Source organism: Sus scrofa, chromosome 5, assembly GCF_000003025.6.
Source record: "Sus scrofa isolate TJ Tabasco breed Duroc chromosome 5, Sscrofa11.1, whole genome shotgun sequence".
In the NCBI taxonomy this organism is placed as follows: Eukaryota; Metazoa; Chordata; class Mammalia; order Artiodactyla; family Suidae; genus Sus; species Sus scrofa.
Window position 1 is genome coordinate 33,815,635 of NC_010447.5, and position 15,402 is coordinate 33,831,036.

Genomic DNA, 15,402 nt, shown 5'->3' on the forward strand with positions numbered 1-15,402 from the left:
GTTCTTGATCCTGTCTCACCTTGAATCATTCTCTTCTCTAGAATCCTATGATGCCACACTCTTGATGTGTTTCTTCCTGTTTCTTGGACAGTGGCTGTCCAGTCTCCTTTGCTTCTCTTCCTCTGCGATTTCCTTAAATGTTGGTGTTTCTGAGTTTCAGTAGGACTTACTTTTTCTTCTCACTGGGCAATCTCTTCTTTCCCAAGCCTTGCATCCATAGGCTGATGACTCCTAGATTCTTTTCTCCAGTTCAGATCTTTCTTCCACTTCCATACTTGTATTTCTCTTTGTTGAGCATTTCCACATGGATTTCCGCAGATAAGCTCACAGTATGTTCAAAACTGAGCTTATCTGCTTCTCTAAACCTTGTGCTTTCCTGTATTTTCTAGCTCTGTGAGTGTACTGTTTTCTAACTGGGAATGTAGGTATGTTCCTTCATTCTAGGTTAATCAGCTATCAGGTGTTATTGATGCTGACAAAATTTGAGTATTGCTCTTATCTGTTCTTCTTTCTCCATCTTCATTGTTCACTACTCTCATTCAGACCTCAGATTACTGCAAGAGGCTCTAAACCTGTAACGGTCACAAGAGGTAGGCAGTAGTGTTTTCCCTTTGGGGAAACATAGATTCAGAGGCATTAGGTAAGAATTCAGCTCTCTTTAGTTCTAAAGTTCATGGTATTTTCACTGTATCATACTGTCTTGCTGGCATTATCAGAAATTGATATTACCTTCTACTGGAGGAATTTAGAATGCTTAAAATGAAACATTATTTTAGATTCTAATGTGTTCTAAATATATTTCAGAACAGCAGAGCTGTTGTAGGCCATTTATCAGTTATATAGGAATTATAATCCTGCCTTAGCCACATTGAACCTTCTATTTAGCAGAGTTAGTGGTTTCAGAGAATTCAAATTTGGAATTTGCATGTGGAAAATTAAAAATTTTAAGGCTTTAAAAAGATTATTATTTGGGACGAATATTCTTTGTAGCTCACTGTTGAATTAATTAAGTTCATAGTTTGTTTTTCTGTGTGTAGGGGGTGGTTTGTTTTTAAAAGAGGATTTAAGGTGAATAGCTTTCAGCCAGTACTAGTGAAGAAACATTTTGAAAGTGGGACAAGGTAAAACATCTTCATAGAAATTGTGGCTGTTTGCTATAGAGATTTGTTCTCTCCACATTCATCTTGAAGAAAGAAAGGGGATATTCTCACTATTGCTTTCAAATTATATTTTATCATAAGTTGTGCTCAGAGGGCATAGCCCCGGCGACCTTAGCTATACTTTTGAATATAGCTCTTTAGAATTTCTTTCACTGTGAATGATTGATATCCTGAGTTTAAGATCAAGATAAATCTGAAGGAAAACAAACCATGAAACCTTTAGGGAGAGAGTGTATGTTGTGCTTGTTAAAGTGGTGGGCAGGGAAACTAAAAATTCTGAATTTGGCTCCCAGTAAAATTTCAATTAATTTTTTTCACTTAATTTTCCCATTTGATGTTTGGAGAAAATGGTTCCCAGCAGTCTACGATACAAGATTGTCCTCTAAGCAAATATTTATCATGGTTCCAAAGAACATTGGTTCTTGGACACTGAAATCCTATTACTTGATTGTAGCTATCTTCTAGTATATAGGAAGAAGCAAAGAAAAGATATTTTAAACACTCTTTCATTAGTGTTATTTATAATAAGTTGATAGTCTTCATTGACTATGTACTATATTTCATTGATTCTAAGGGACATTTTCCAATTTTATTCCCTGAAATTTAGGTGTATCTTATATTCAGTGGCATGTTGGAGTTTGATTGACAATTTCTGTTTCTTGGTGATACATAAAATATCAGTCTTAAAAAACAGTTGTTTCTTGGTTTTGACAAAAACAGTATATATCTTCATTTGAATTAAAAGTAATAACGGGAGTTCCCATCGGGGCGCAGTGGTTAACGAATCCGACTAGGAACCATGAGGTTGCAGGTTCGGTCCCTGCCCTTGCTCAGTGGGTTAATGATCCGGCGTTGCCATGAGCTGTGGTGTAGGTTGCAGACGTGGCTTGGATCCCGCGTTGCTGTGGCTCTGGCGTAGGCTGGCAGCTACAGCTCCGATTAGACCTCTAGCCTGGGAACCTCCATATGCCGTGGGAGCAGCCCAAGAAATGGCAAAAAGACAAAAAAAAAAATAAAATAAAAGTAATAACAGTTACAATATTGCAGTCTGTATTCTTGAGAGTCACTTTTTTAGTACTCTCTGCTTTTTTTTAAACATGACCAAGAACTGGAAAGTAAGCAGAAGAGACTTCTGATGCTTAAAATGGCTATTAAGCTCATAAAGTAAAGACCATGTACTTTAACACAAAATATTCCATTGTCCCTGAGTAGAGAGCCTTATTTTGCACCTATTCTTAATAGGCATGGGTGTCTGATTACAGAATCCACGAGGATTCAAAAGAATAAACAAACAAAAAAAATGCACATACATGCTTATAAAGTGACAGCTGTAGTATCTACTGTCAGCTGTAGTATCTACTCTCATTTTAATTCTTACTTATAAACAAAGTAAGAATTAAAATCTATTTTTAAAAAACAACACAAAACCCAGAACTGGCCATGTGGAACTATTTCAGGAGGCAGACAGCCTGACATACATAAATCACCCCAATTACAGTTGTAAGAAGTTCTTTATCAAAGTGCACTTTGTCTGATTTCCACTGGCACTTTCTTTTGGGGACAAGTATATTTTATTTTGATTGGGGAACATTTATTGTTGATTCATTTTGCTCCGCTAATGGCTTAAGGAGGTTGTCAGAACATATTTTTTCCTGAAAGTATCTGAAAAATTTTTGTGATATTCACATCAGACTTCTGAAATAGGATTTGATTCTCTTATTGCAGTGGTCTCAACCCATGTTCCTAAGTGGAATCAGAGTGCCATTTTGGGGTCTTAGACTAAAGACCAGGCATAGGTTATAGGAAGGTGTTAGTGAAGAAAGAAGTAGAAAAATGTGGAGAATACATTGTCGTCCTGAAGTCGTCCTAGAAGCTCTCACTGGTGCATGTCCAACTGCATTAGTTTAGTTGGGAATAAACCTGAGCTATGTATCTCCATAAATCCTTAGTGTTAGGGGCCTTTTAGGATATTCCCCTAAGACATGAATTCTGAGCATAACGTTGTTGGCTGTGAGCACATTTAGCCTAAGAGTAGATGTTAAGTTCTGTGTATTGGCAGGTTTTCAGCACTTACTAATTAGGTTTTGCCTACCTAAATTCTCCTGGCAATTTCCCTTGGGCACTGTGTTCTTCTGCCCTAACCTGTTTTGTATGTTGTCTGCCTTTTGGCTCTTTTAGACATTTATAGCTTCTCTTTTTGAAGAAGCCTTTATTTACTAAAGTATTGATTCGTATGTTCTTTAGTTAACAATTTATTGTTGATTGTAAAAGCAATTCACACTATAGAAAATATGAAGAGAAAAATGCTTTTTACCCTATTACCAAGTGAACCAATGTTAACGTTTTGATGTTTTAATCCAGTCTTCCCCCCCCCCCCCCCGTTTATGTGTCTTGTTTAAGGGTGGGAGAGAGAAAAATAAATAAAAGTGTTATTTTTTAAAATGAGAATCTTCTCAAACTTGCTACTGGGCATACAAAGTCATTTTAAAAATAAAGCTTTTTTTATTTTTCAAAACAATTTTAGAATCACAGAAAAGTTGCAAGGATAGTACAGAAAGTCTCATATATCCTTTACTCAGCTTTCCCTAATGTTAATCTTGTATAACTAGAGTACAAGTGTCAAACTAAGGAATTAACATTGGTTTATCTATTAACTAAACTGCAGACTTTAGTTTCCTCAGTTTTTGCACTAATGTCTTTTTCTATTCCAGGTTCCATTCCAGAATACTGTATTACATTTTTTTGGCTTAAATTTTATACTATAAATATTTTTGTCTTTAAATATTCTTTAAGCAGTGCTTATTAATGACCCCAAGCAGTTCATCAAATGGATATGTACTTTGATGTAAATATTTCTGGTTAACCTTTTCTTGTCTTGCATTTTGTGAAGGTTAGGAGTGTTAGAAAACACACATCAAACATTTTTATTGGTGGGATACTTGAGTTAGATGAGTACCCTGTAATAGTAATTTTGAATACATTACTCTAAAAGTAGAAAATAAATTATCAAGTTTATTTTCCTTAGAGAATTTAAGAGCATTTTAGATTGAGGCAAATGCAGAAAGTCATGAGCAGTTTGTTTGAGAGGTTTTTAGAGTTGTGTGGCATTTGGCTTAGCGTATTTTGAGCAAATTCAACGTGTATGTACATTTTTTATATACATAGTCAATATTTAGGCTTTTAATAAGAGTGTAGTAACTAGCACGATATGGAGTTCACGTTATGGCTCAATGGTAATGAACCTGACTAGCATCCATGAGGATGCAGGTTTGATCCCTGGCCTTGCTCAGGGAGTTAAAGGATCTGGTATTGCTGTGAGCTGTGGTGTAGGTTGCAGATGTGGCTCAGATCATGCATTGCTGTGGCTGTGGTGTATGTAGGCTGGCAGCTGCAGCTCTGATTTGACCCCTAGCCTAGGAACTTCCGTATGCTGCAGGTGCAGCCCTAAAAAAAAAAAAAAAAGGCATGATAACCACCTTATAGTATATTCCTCTTATACACTTATGTATTCATTTTTTAAAATTATCTTTTGGGGGTTCCCATCATGGTACATCAGAAGCGAATCCGACTAGGAGCCATGAGGTTGTGGCTTTGATCCCTGGCCTCGCTCAGTGGGCTAAGGATTTGGCGTTGCTGTGAGCTGTGGTGTAGGCTGGCAGCTGTAGCTCTGATTAGACCCCTAGCTTGGGAACCTCCATATGCCACAGGTGCGGCCCTAAAAAAGACAAAAAAAAAAATTTATCTTTTTATTTACTTTTCTGTTATTCTTGACTAATATTTATTTAGTTCTAGGTTAGGCATACTATTATAAAAAGTGAAGATGCCTAGAGATTTTCTTGTATTTCTTGTAGTGCTTTGTTGATGTTTGTAGTTGGATTGATATTGAATAATTTGTTTATTTAGCATGAAATTGAAGTTTGAGTGGCTTGCTTTTACTGTTTTGTTGTTTTAAAGAATAAAACCAAATGCTTTTTAAGAGCTGTCATGTAGGAGTTTCCATTTTGTCTCAGCGGAAACAAATCTGACTAGCATCCATGAGGACACAGGTTTGATCTCTGTCCTTGGTCGGTGGATTAAGGATCCGGCATTGCCGTGAGTTATGATGTAGGTCACAGATGAGGCTCGGATCTGACATTGCTTTGGCTGTGGTGTAGGCCAGCGGCTTCAACTCCTATCCTGGGAACATACTGCCAGGGTGGCCCTAAAAAGCTTAAAAAAAAAGAACTGTCATGTATATCATACTAAGGAAAATATACTTAGATTTTACCTTTTATTGTTGGTTAGTTTAGTAGAACCTCGTAAGTTAAATAGTTATTATGCTAGCTAGCTTCAGTCCCTGCTAGGGGACCACTGTCTGTTAGTAAATTTATAAACTAGAGGTTTATTATGGGGTTGAACAATCACTGGCTAACATGAAACAGTTATAAGAATTAATGTTTGGAAATAATAACCGAGGAAGTCCCTGATGGCCTACAGGTTAAGGATCTGGCATTGTCACTGCTATGGCTCAGTTCACTGCTGTGGTGGGGATTTGCTCCCTGGCCTGGGAGTTTATGCATGCTGTGGGTGTGGCCAAAAAGGAGATAATAACTGAGTTGAAGAATGTAAATATGGAATTCCAATGTATAATTTTTAAAGAACACTGAATGAACTGTTGTTTTTTTTGTCTTTTCTAGGGCCACTCCCTTGGCACATGGAGGTTCCCAGGCTAGGGGTTGAATAGGAGCTATAGCTGCCAGCCTGCGCCACAGCCACAGGAACACCAGATCTGAGCCGCATCTGCAACCTACACCACAGCTCACAGCAATGCCGGATCCTTAACCCCTGAGTGAGGCCAGGGATCAAACCCGCAACCTCATGGTTCCTAGTCAGTTTCGTTAACCACTGAGCCATGATGGAAGTCCCAAATGCACTGTTTTTATAAGATCAAATATATGTATTCATTCCAATTTCCAAAGTTAATGATAGATGCTTTCTGGAGAATACCTGTACTTTTTTTACTGGTACCTCACAATCACATATCTTCTTTCTCTGGTGCAATCTGTGACTTTTTAGTGGAGAGAGCTACATGATCTGTGATTTAGATTGTTTACCCATGATGTTACCGGAGGACAGTATTTGACTTCCTTGAACATATTTTTATATTACAACATATAGAGTACCCAAACTAAGACTTTCTTTGGGAGCTCCCAAGGCTAATGATGTTTTTTCCTATCACTGAATGTGCTGGGATTGTTGCTGTTGGTACTGATTACATTATTGAATTAACTAAAGTAGAATGACTCATTTGCTGAATTCGCACATCTGTAGGTGTATTTTTATGTCTTAGGGTAGAGATTATGGGCACCCAGATTTAATTGTATAAGAATGTTTCAAGATGGTAGATGATTCCAAGATTGAATTATGACTGGTGTTAATAAGGGTAGAGGTTGTGTTTTGTATCATAAGCCATTTTAGTACCATTTTCTCAGTATTTGCTAAATACACACATACACACACAATCTTGATTACTATAAAGATAGATGATAAATAGAGACGTATAGATTCTTGGATTTCTGTTCCTGAAAACCAGAATGCATGCTTGAAAGTGACTTTGTCTAATTCAGTGTGAAATATGAGGTTAAAATGGATGACATTTTCTAGAAATGGAAGGGAGTAATCTGGAGTTCCCTGGTAGCTCAGTAGGTTAAGGATCCAGTGTTGTTGCTGCTATGGCTTGGGTTTGATACCCGGCCCCAGAACATGGGCGCGGCCAGAAAAAAAAAAAAGAGAAAGAAAGAAAGGGGAGTCTGAGATTCAGTTCATCTTGAATGACATTCCCTGTAGATCTGAAAATTGTTAGGAGAATGTTTATGTTTATGATGTTGTGACTTACAGGTTAGACTTGAGGTGTCATAGTAAAACACCATTAATGTTATTCTTAGGAGCTAGATGTTCTCCTTGTATTCTAGATTTTCTGCTTCTATAGCAAAGTATTTTGGTAGGTCATTAGTGATGTCTGTAAGGTTGTAAAGGAAAACGTGAACTGTCCTTAGCAGTACAAACTGGTCCTTCATAAAATGGGAGGAACCTACCTTCCTGCTTATCCTATTATTTTCCCATGCATACCCTACATTCCACCTTTAAGGAACCACTTGCTTCTGGAGCCTGCCATGTTCTTTTAGGCTTCTGTGCTTTAGTTATATTCTCTTCTTGATCTGGATTGTCCTTGCCCTAGCAAATTCCCATCCACTTTTTAGGACTAGTGATCACCTTCCCTAGGAAGCTCCCTTATCGCTTCTTTCTCCTTCTGCTCTGAGTTAAATGTTCTGATAGCACTGGTGCATGGATCTGTATGTAACTCTGCCATGTTTTCTTTTTCTTGTCTGTCTCCCTTACTGAACAGTGAGCTCCTTGCAGTCAGGGAATGTGTATGTCATCTTTATTTCTTTAACATTTAAGTCAGTGCCTGGCAAAGAGAGTTGGTGTTCAAAAAAATACCACTGTTGAATGCTTTAATGTGTAGATAGAAAAAGGAATGAAGTCATTTTTAATTTTCTCCATAATATTAATAGCTGTTTACAAATCATTTTTATCTTTTAAGTAACCTTTTGTTAGCTAATTCAAAACTATGTCTGAAATAAAGAAATGTTACCTATTAATATTTTAGGTTTATCCATTGGAAAATGAATTGATAGCAGTTTAAATATACATAAGCATGTGCTTAATCTTTCTTGATCATCCTGGTTTTACTTGTCTCTTACAGAGAAAACAAAAATGAGAGGAATCTGGTTTAAATTGCAATGCAAGGAATTTAGATTAGACATAAAGAGTTTCCAGAAAATAAAGTACCAGATATCGAAGTGATTTGTAAGTAATGTAATTGATTTTTTTGAGAGTTAAAAAAGGGGGAATGGATGTAGGGTTGTGAATTAATTACAGAGTGGTTCGCCAACATCGACCATGGTCGAATTAAAAAACTTAAAGGAGGAAAATCTACTTAGGGTTATACAGATACAACCATATTCATGGATGGATGCTTAAAAATACTGGCTACTTTTTTGGTTTATTTTGTACATGTATGTTTTAAATTTTCAGCTAACTAAGGAAACTGTGTGGCATGTATCCTTACTTTTCACAGAATGGCTTTGGTTTAGTGACTAGCAGAATGTACTGAGAATCTCCCTTTTAGCTTTCTTTTGTTGTTGTTGTTTTTAACTTCTCTTCCTTAGAGTAGTATAAATAACAACAACAACAAAAAATCCTTAGCAGTGTTAAGAATAAACAGAAAACTAAGGCATATCAATAAAAAAAGATTTACTCAGTAGTTCAAAAACAATGAACCAGTCCATTGACACAAAAATAAGGCTTTTGAATGGTGTTCTCTTGTCTTAATGTAATTAAATATTGCATTTAGCTGTGCCCAAAGTATAGAGTTATATTGCTATGCTTCTAACTATGGATATTCTGTCCTGGCTGTATTTGAACAGACCTAATGTAGTAAAAATCCAGTTCACCCTCTGTGTTAGTTAGCACCAAATTTATAATCATGCTAGTCAGTAGAGTTCAGTGTTCTCTTTGCTTGTCATTCTGAAAGAATCATGTTAGAATAATTTAGGACAGCTTTACTATATTCATTAATGTAACTCTTGTTATGAGGATGGTGCTTAAATTCTAGGCTTTTGTGCCTACAGTGCAAAAGGCTCTTTTGTGATATAAGAAATAGGATTTTACATGTAGTGGTTATATAATAATGCCTGTCTTTTTAAACACTGTATATTTTTCTAAATTCCTTTATAGCCAGAATTTATTTGGTTTTCACAATAACTCTCTGAAATAGGTATCCTAATCTTATAAATGAGAAATTTTAGGCGTAGAAATTTTGACCAACTACCAAAGACATATAATACTGTTTTATACGAATTATTATTATTTTAATAGCTAATATTTATTATATGCTTACTATATGCTGAGCACCGTTTTAAGCTTTTTATATGTATTAATTAATAAGAGCTTGGGCTTTGGAGTTAGATCTGAATTTAATTCTGGCTCATCTGTTTATCAGCTCTTAACTTTGGAAAAGCTATCTAACCTCTTCAAGCCTTTGTTTCCTCATTTGCTAGATGGAAATAGTGATAGTACCTACCTCATAGGGTAGTTGCAGGGACTGAGATAATCCAAATGAATCTATGTTTGGTATGCAGTAGGAGCTTTAAAATCAGTCTATTATTTTTTTAAGAAAAGAGTGTTAGTAAACTTTACTTAATGTAATTTTTAGCTTTTTGATAATATCCAGGTAAAGTCATTTTATTCTTCTTGAGTATAAACTCATAGTTGATGATACACCTGTTTTATAGAAAAAAAATCCATGTTATAAGAAGATTATAGCTTTGTGTACTGGCTATAACTATCTTCCCTCTTTTTACTTCCCAATCACCTTTCAATTCTGAGCCTTCCACTAGTTGGAAGAAACCAAAGAAGGTTAAGAAGTCATAGAGAGTATTTACCAAAGAGGGTTAAGAAGTCATGGAGAGTATTTAAAGCATTTATGTCCCAAAGTCACAAAGGCAGGACATCCTTAATTTATTGGGTTGTGTTTTCATTCCAGGAGTGCTGTGGTTTATCAGTTGTTTGGAGCGTATTTTCTTATTAGAAATTTCCTTTTAAATGAGGCACATAAAGTCTTTTAATCCCTGATACAGTTGATATGCTGTATATTTGCACTGAAAAAACAGTAAAAAGCAAGCCAAAACATCACAATACTTTGGCACTGATAATAATCAAAGTAATTAAAACAATGAAACTGAATATATATTGATACCCCAAAAAGAGGCCTAGAGAGGATTCTGAAAAGATGGAGTAGGAAACATCAAGAATCTGTCTCCCCACCTAGACATCAAATGCACTGCCAGAATCTGATGTAACTATTTTGGAACTCTGCAGTTATTGAAGATTTACAACTGCCAGGAGAAGGCTCAGATGTAAATTGTAGACATCCCCTACTGCCAGCCATGTACAGCTGGCACCCAGCTTTTGGAGCCAGGGTAGGTTTAAAAAAAAAAAAAACACCCTCTCCTCCAAATATCAGGGATCTGTATGTACTTGGATCATAGACTGCTGCTTCTCTTCACAGAGGTGCAGACAAAGAGGCAGGCAGCTGTTGTTGTTGCATATACCCCATTGTTGCAAACCCCTCCTCCTCCTGCTGAGGCAATTTCCAGTAGATTTAAAGGAGAGGTACCCTTACATGATCCATCAATCTCACCCCTGGGCATATATCTGGACAAAACTCCCAATTTAAAAGATACATGCACCCCTATATTCGTTGTAGCACTATTCACAATAACTAAAAGACATGGAAGCAACCTAAATGTCCATCGACAAATGAATGGATAAAGATGTACATATATACGATGAAATATTACCCAGCCATAAAAACAAATGAAATAATGCCATTTGTAGCAGTGTAGATGGACCTAGAGATTATTATATTAAGTAAGTCAGGAAAAGATAAATATCATATGATATCACTTACACGTGGAATCTAAAATATGACACAGGAGTTCCTGTCATGGCGCATGGTTAACGAATCCGACTAGGAACCATCAGGTTGTGGGTTCGATCCCTGGCCTTGCTTAGTGGGTTAAGGATCCACCGTTGCCGTGAGCTGTGGTGTAGGTCGCAGATGTGGCTCGGATCCTGCATTGCTGTGGCTCTGGCATAGACTGGCATCTACAGCTCTGATTAGACCTGTAGCCTGGAAACCTCCACATGCGTGCGGGAAGCAGCCCTAGAAAAGGCAAAAAGACTAAAGAAAAAATAAAATAAAATATGATACAAATGAACTTAGCTACAAAACAGAAAAAAGACTCAAACATAGAGGACAGACTTGTGGTTGCCAAGGTGGAGTAGGGGTAGGGGAGGAATAAATTAAAAGTTTGGGTTTAGCAGATACAATCTATTATATATAAATCAAATAAACAACAATATCCTACTGTTGCTGTACACCAGAAACTGACAGAATATTGTATACCTATACTTCAATTATACTGTTCCCCTTTTTTGCCCCATTCATTTTTCTCCTTTTTCCCCTCTTGGGAGCCTGATGTGAAAGACTAGGACATTCAGAAACAGCTTCATAAGAGTTCCCATTGTGGCTCAGTGGGTTAAGAACCCAACACAGTTTCCATGAGGATACAGGTTCAATCCTGGCCTTGCTCAGTGGGTTAAGGATCTGGTGTCACTGCAACCTGTGGCGTAGGTCACAGATGTGGCTTGGATCCAGTGTTGCTATCTATGGCTGTGGCACAGGCTGGCAGCTGCAGTTCTGATTCGACCCCTAGCCTGGGAAATTCCACATCCCCAGGTAAACACAAGCTGAGGGAATTCATTACCACTAGACCTGGCCTACAAGAAATGCACGAGGGAGTTTTGCAAGTTGAAACGAAAGGACGCTAGACAAAATAATGAAATCATGGAGAAATAAAGTTCTCAGTAAAGGTAAATGCAAAGGGAATTATAAAAGTTAGTACTATTGTAACACAGATTTGTGATGGTACTCTTATTGTTGTAACTTCAATTTAGGATTATTTTCTATATAATTTAAGAGATTCATGCATTTAAAATACTTATTAGTTTACATTTTGGGGGCACACTGTATAAAGATGTAGTTTTGTGACATTGGTACTAAAAGGAGTGAGGATGAAGCTGTAATGGAGTAGCGGTTTTTGTATGTTATTGATGTTAAGCTGGTATACATTCAAATAGGACCCTTTGTAATTTTTGAATGTAGTCACGATGGTAAACCACAAAGGAAATAGCCATAGAATATACACAAAAGGAAATGAGAAAAGAAATTTAAACATTTCGCTACCACTTAACACAGTAGTAGGTGGTAATGTGGGAAATGAAGGACAAAGATAAAACATAAAGCAAAATGACAGAAGAAAGCCCTCCCTCCTTAGCAGTATCAAAAGGCAGATTGGCAGATGGATAAAAACATACGATCCAGTTATAGGTGTTTATAAGACACTCATTTGAGAACCAAAGACAAAAACAAATTGAAAGTGAAAAGATGGAAAAAGTTTTTTTTTTTTTTTTTTTTTTTTTTTTTTGGTCTTTTTGCTATTTCTTGGGCCGCTCCTGCGGCATATGGAGGTTCCCAGGCTAGGGGTCGAATCGGAGCTGTAGCCACCGGCCTACGCCAGAGCCACAGCAACACCAGATCCGAGCCACGTCTGCAACCTACACCACAGCTCACAGCAACACCGGATCGTTAACCCACTGAGCAAGGGCAGGGACTGAACCCACAACCTCATGGTTCCTAGTCGGATTCGTTAACCACTGCGCCACGACGGGAAATCCGGAAAAAGATATTATATGCAAAAAATAACCAAAAGAGGGATGGGGTGGCTATACTAATATCAAACAAAAGAGACTATTTAAAAATTTTTATTTATTAAAGTAATAGTTGATTTACAATGTGCCAGTTTCTTCTGTACAGAAAAGTAACTATGTGTGTGTATATGTACACACACAATCTTTTTTATATTCTTTTCCATCATGGTCTGTCCTAGGAGATTGGATATAGTTCCCTGTGCTATATAGTAGGATTTTGGTTTTTTATTTTTTTATTAGGATTGTTTTTTTAACTTAAGAAAAATTTCGTGATTTTATTGTATCACGAGGCATTGAAACATCTGAATATATCAGTGTCTGGGTAAGGAGGCATCTGCTTTCTCCTTCACTTCTTTGAGTTACTAGAGCAGCTTGTCAGTAGATTTATAAAATAAAAATAAAAATAAAAAAGACAACCTTTCACATTACTTAAGTCTTTCCAAGACATGTACTGGTACAACACAAACTTCTCCTGTCAGATGCAATACCTCGGTAGCAGCAGTGCACTGCACCCACTCCCACCTCGGCCCTGCTCATTTGTGTGTGACATTGAGAGCATTTGGAGGAGTGTAAATAGTATCGGGAGGAGGAGGTAAGAGGAAACAGCATGAGTGCCTGGCTAGGAGGAGGTCAGCTGAAGTCGTGCAGGTCAAGCCTGAGCATGTCATTGATGCAAACCCAAGCATCATTGATGTTCTTTAATAGGAACATCTGGTGGAACCCCATGATGGGGTCTTCATTGGCCTTGAGCTGGCCCACAACCATGCTGATGATGCAGCTATCTGGTGTGGGCTGATGGTCCTGGAATGGAAGGCTAGATAATTTCTCCACAATGGCAGTTTTCCCCTGGAATTTCTGTCCTTCCCATGTAAGTCATGATGCAGCAATATAAATTGCACCTAGTTGGTTCTCTCGTTATCAAATAACTGATAGTAATGTTGAATCAAGCTGGATCCAGTCTGCTCCCAAACTGGCTTATCTCCCATTCTGGAGCATCATCTGGCCTTGTTGAAACCCGAGGGGCTGGCATGATGGCGGCAGCTCCAGCAACAACTTAGTGCAGTCTGACACCAACTGGATCTTGTTTTTTATCCATTCTAAATGGAAGAGTGTGGCATCTACTAACACCAAACTCCCAGTTCATCCCACTCCCCCCTCCCCGCAGCAACCACAAGTTTTATCACCATGTCTGTGAGTCTGTTTCTATTCTGTAGATAGGTTCATTTGTGCCATATTTAGAGTCCACATATAAGTGATATTGTATGGTATTTGTCTTTCTCTCTCTGACCTACTTCACTTGGTATGAGAATCTCTAGTTACATCCATGTTGCTGCAAATGGCATTGTTTTGTTCTTTTTTATGGCCGAGTAGTATTCCATTGTGCATATATACCACATCTTCTTAATCCATTCATCTATACTTTTATTTTTAAAATTTTTATTAAAATATAGTTGATTTTTTAAGTTTTTTTTATTATAGTTGATTTACAATGTTCTGTCAGTTTCTGCTGTACAGCCAAGTGACCCAGTTATACATATATTTACGTTCTTCTCATGTTATCTTCCATCATGTTCCCTCACAAGTGATTGGATATAGTTCCCTGTGCTGTACAGCAATACTTCATTGCTTATCTGCTCCAAATGCAATAGTTGGGACCCCAAACTCCCAGTCCCTCCCTCTCCCCCTTGGTAACTACAAGTCTTTTTTATCCAGGAGTTTGTTTCTGTTCTATAGATAGGGCCACAGCCACGGCATATGGAAATTCTCAGGCTAGGAGTTGAATCAGAGCTGTGGCTGCTGGCCTACACCACAGACACAGCAATGCTGGATCCAAGCTGTGGCTGCGACCTACACCATAGCTCACGGCAACACCAGATCCTTAACCCAGTGAGTGAGGCCAGGGATCAAACCTACATCTTCACGAATGCTAGTCAGATTTGTTTCTGCTGAGCTATGATGGGAACTCCAGTGTGGCATATTTTAGATTCCACATATAGGTGATATCATAAAATAGACTTAATTTTTAAAAGATTATAAAAGACAAAAAACATTGTATGTTAAAATGTTCAATAGAGCAATAAAATAGAACATTTTAAAACATTTACTTACCTAGTCACATACCATCAAAATATACCAAAAAATAATTGATGAAATTGAAGTGAGAAAATACACAGTACAGTAATTGTTGGAGAATTCTATACCCTATTCACAATAATGGTTAGAACAACCAGACAGAAGATAAGCAAGTAAATAGAGCACTTAGCACAGTAGACCAACTATCTCCAAAAGATACATATGAAATATTCTTCCCAGCAACAACACAATACACACATTTTTTTCAAGTGCCTATGGAATATTTTCCAAGAGGGACCATATTTTATGCCATAAATTGTCTCAAAAGAGTTTTTAAAAATAGATATCATACAAAGTATCTTCTCTAACCACAAGGGGATTAATTTAGAAATCAACAAAAAAAGGAAAACTGAAAAATTCACAAAATTGTGGAAATTAAACACCACATACTTCTTTTTTGGGGGGTGCTTTTTAGGGCCACATGTGCAACATATGGGAGTTCCCAGGCTAGGGGTGGAATTGCCACTGCAGCTGCAGGCCTACACCACAGCCACAGCAACACCAGATCCTCAACTCACTGAGCAAGGCCAGGGATCTAACTCGCAAGGATACAGGTCAGAATTCCCCAAAACACACTTTGACATAACCAATCAACCAAAGAAGAAACTACAACGGAAATTACAAAATACTTAGAGACAAAAGAGAATGAAAACACAACATGCCACAATTTATAGGACACAGAGAATGTAATGCTAAGGGGAATTTTGTAGTTATAAATGGTTACAGTAATAAA

General features: G+C 37.3%; 1 protein-coding gene and 1 pseudogene across 9 annotated transcripts in view; one reads left to right on the forward strand and one right to left on the reverse strand.

Annotated features, from left to right (window-relative positions):
- FRS2 (fibroblast growth factor receptor substrate 2) overlaps positions 1–15,402 on the forward strand; it is a 127,521-nt gene that overhangs the window by 90,203 nt on the left and 21,916 nt on the right. For 4 of the 9 annotated variants that reach the window (NM_001243209.1, XM_021091062.1, XM_021091059.1 and 1 more), the window contains 1 exon segment: positions 7,906–8,009. The exons of 4 other annotated variants lie outside the window; for them this stretch is intronic. The gene's annotated coding sequence lies outside the window, so the exon portion shown is untranslated. 9 annotated transcript variants of the gene reach the window in all.
- Positions 13,167–13,844, reverse strand: LOC110260833 (annotated as a pseudogene).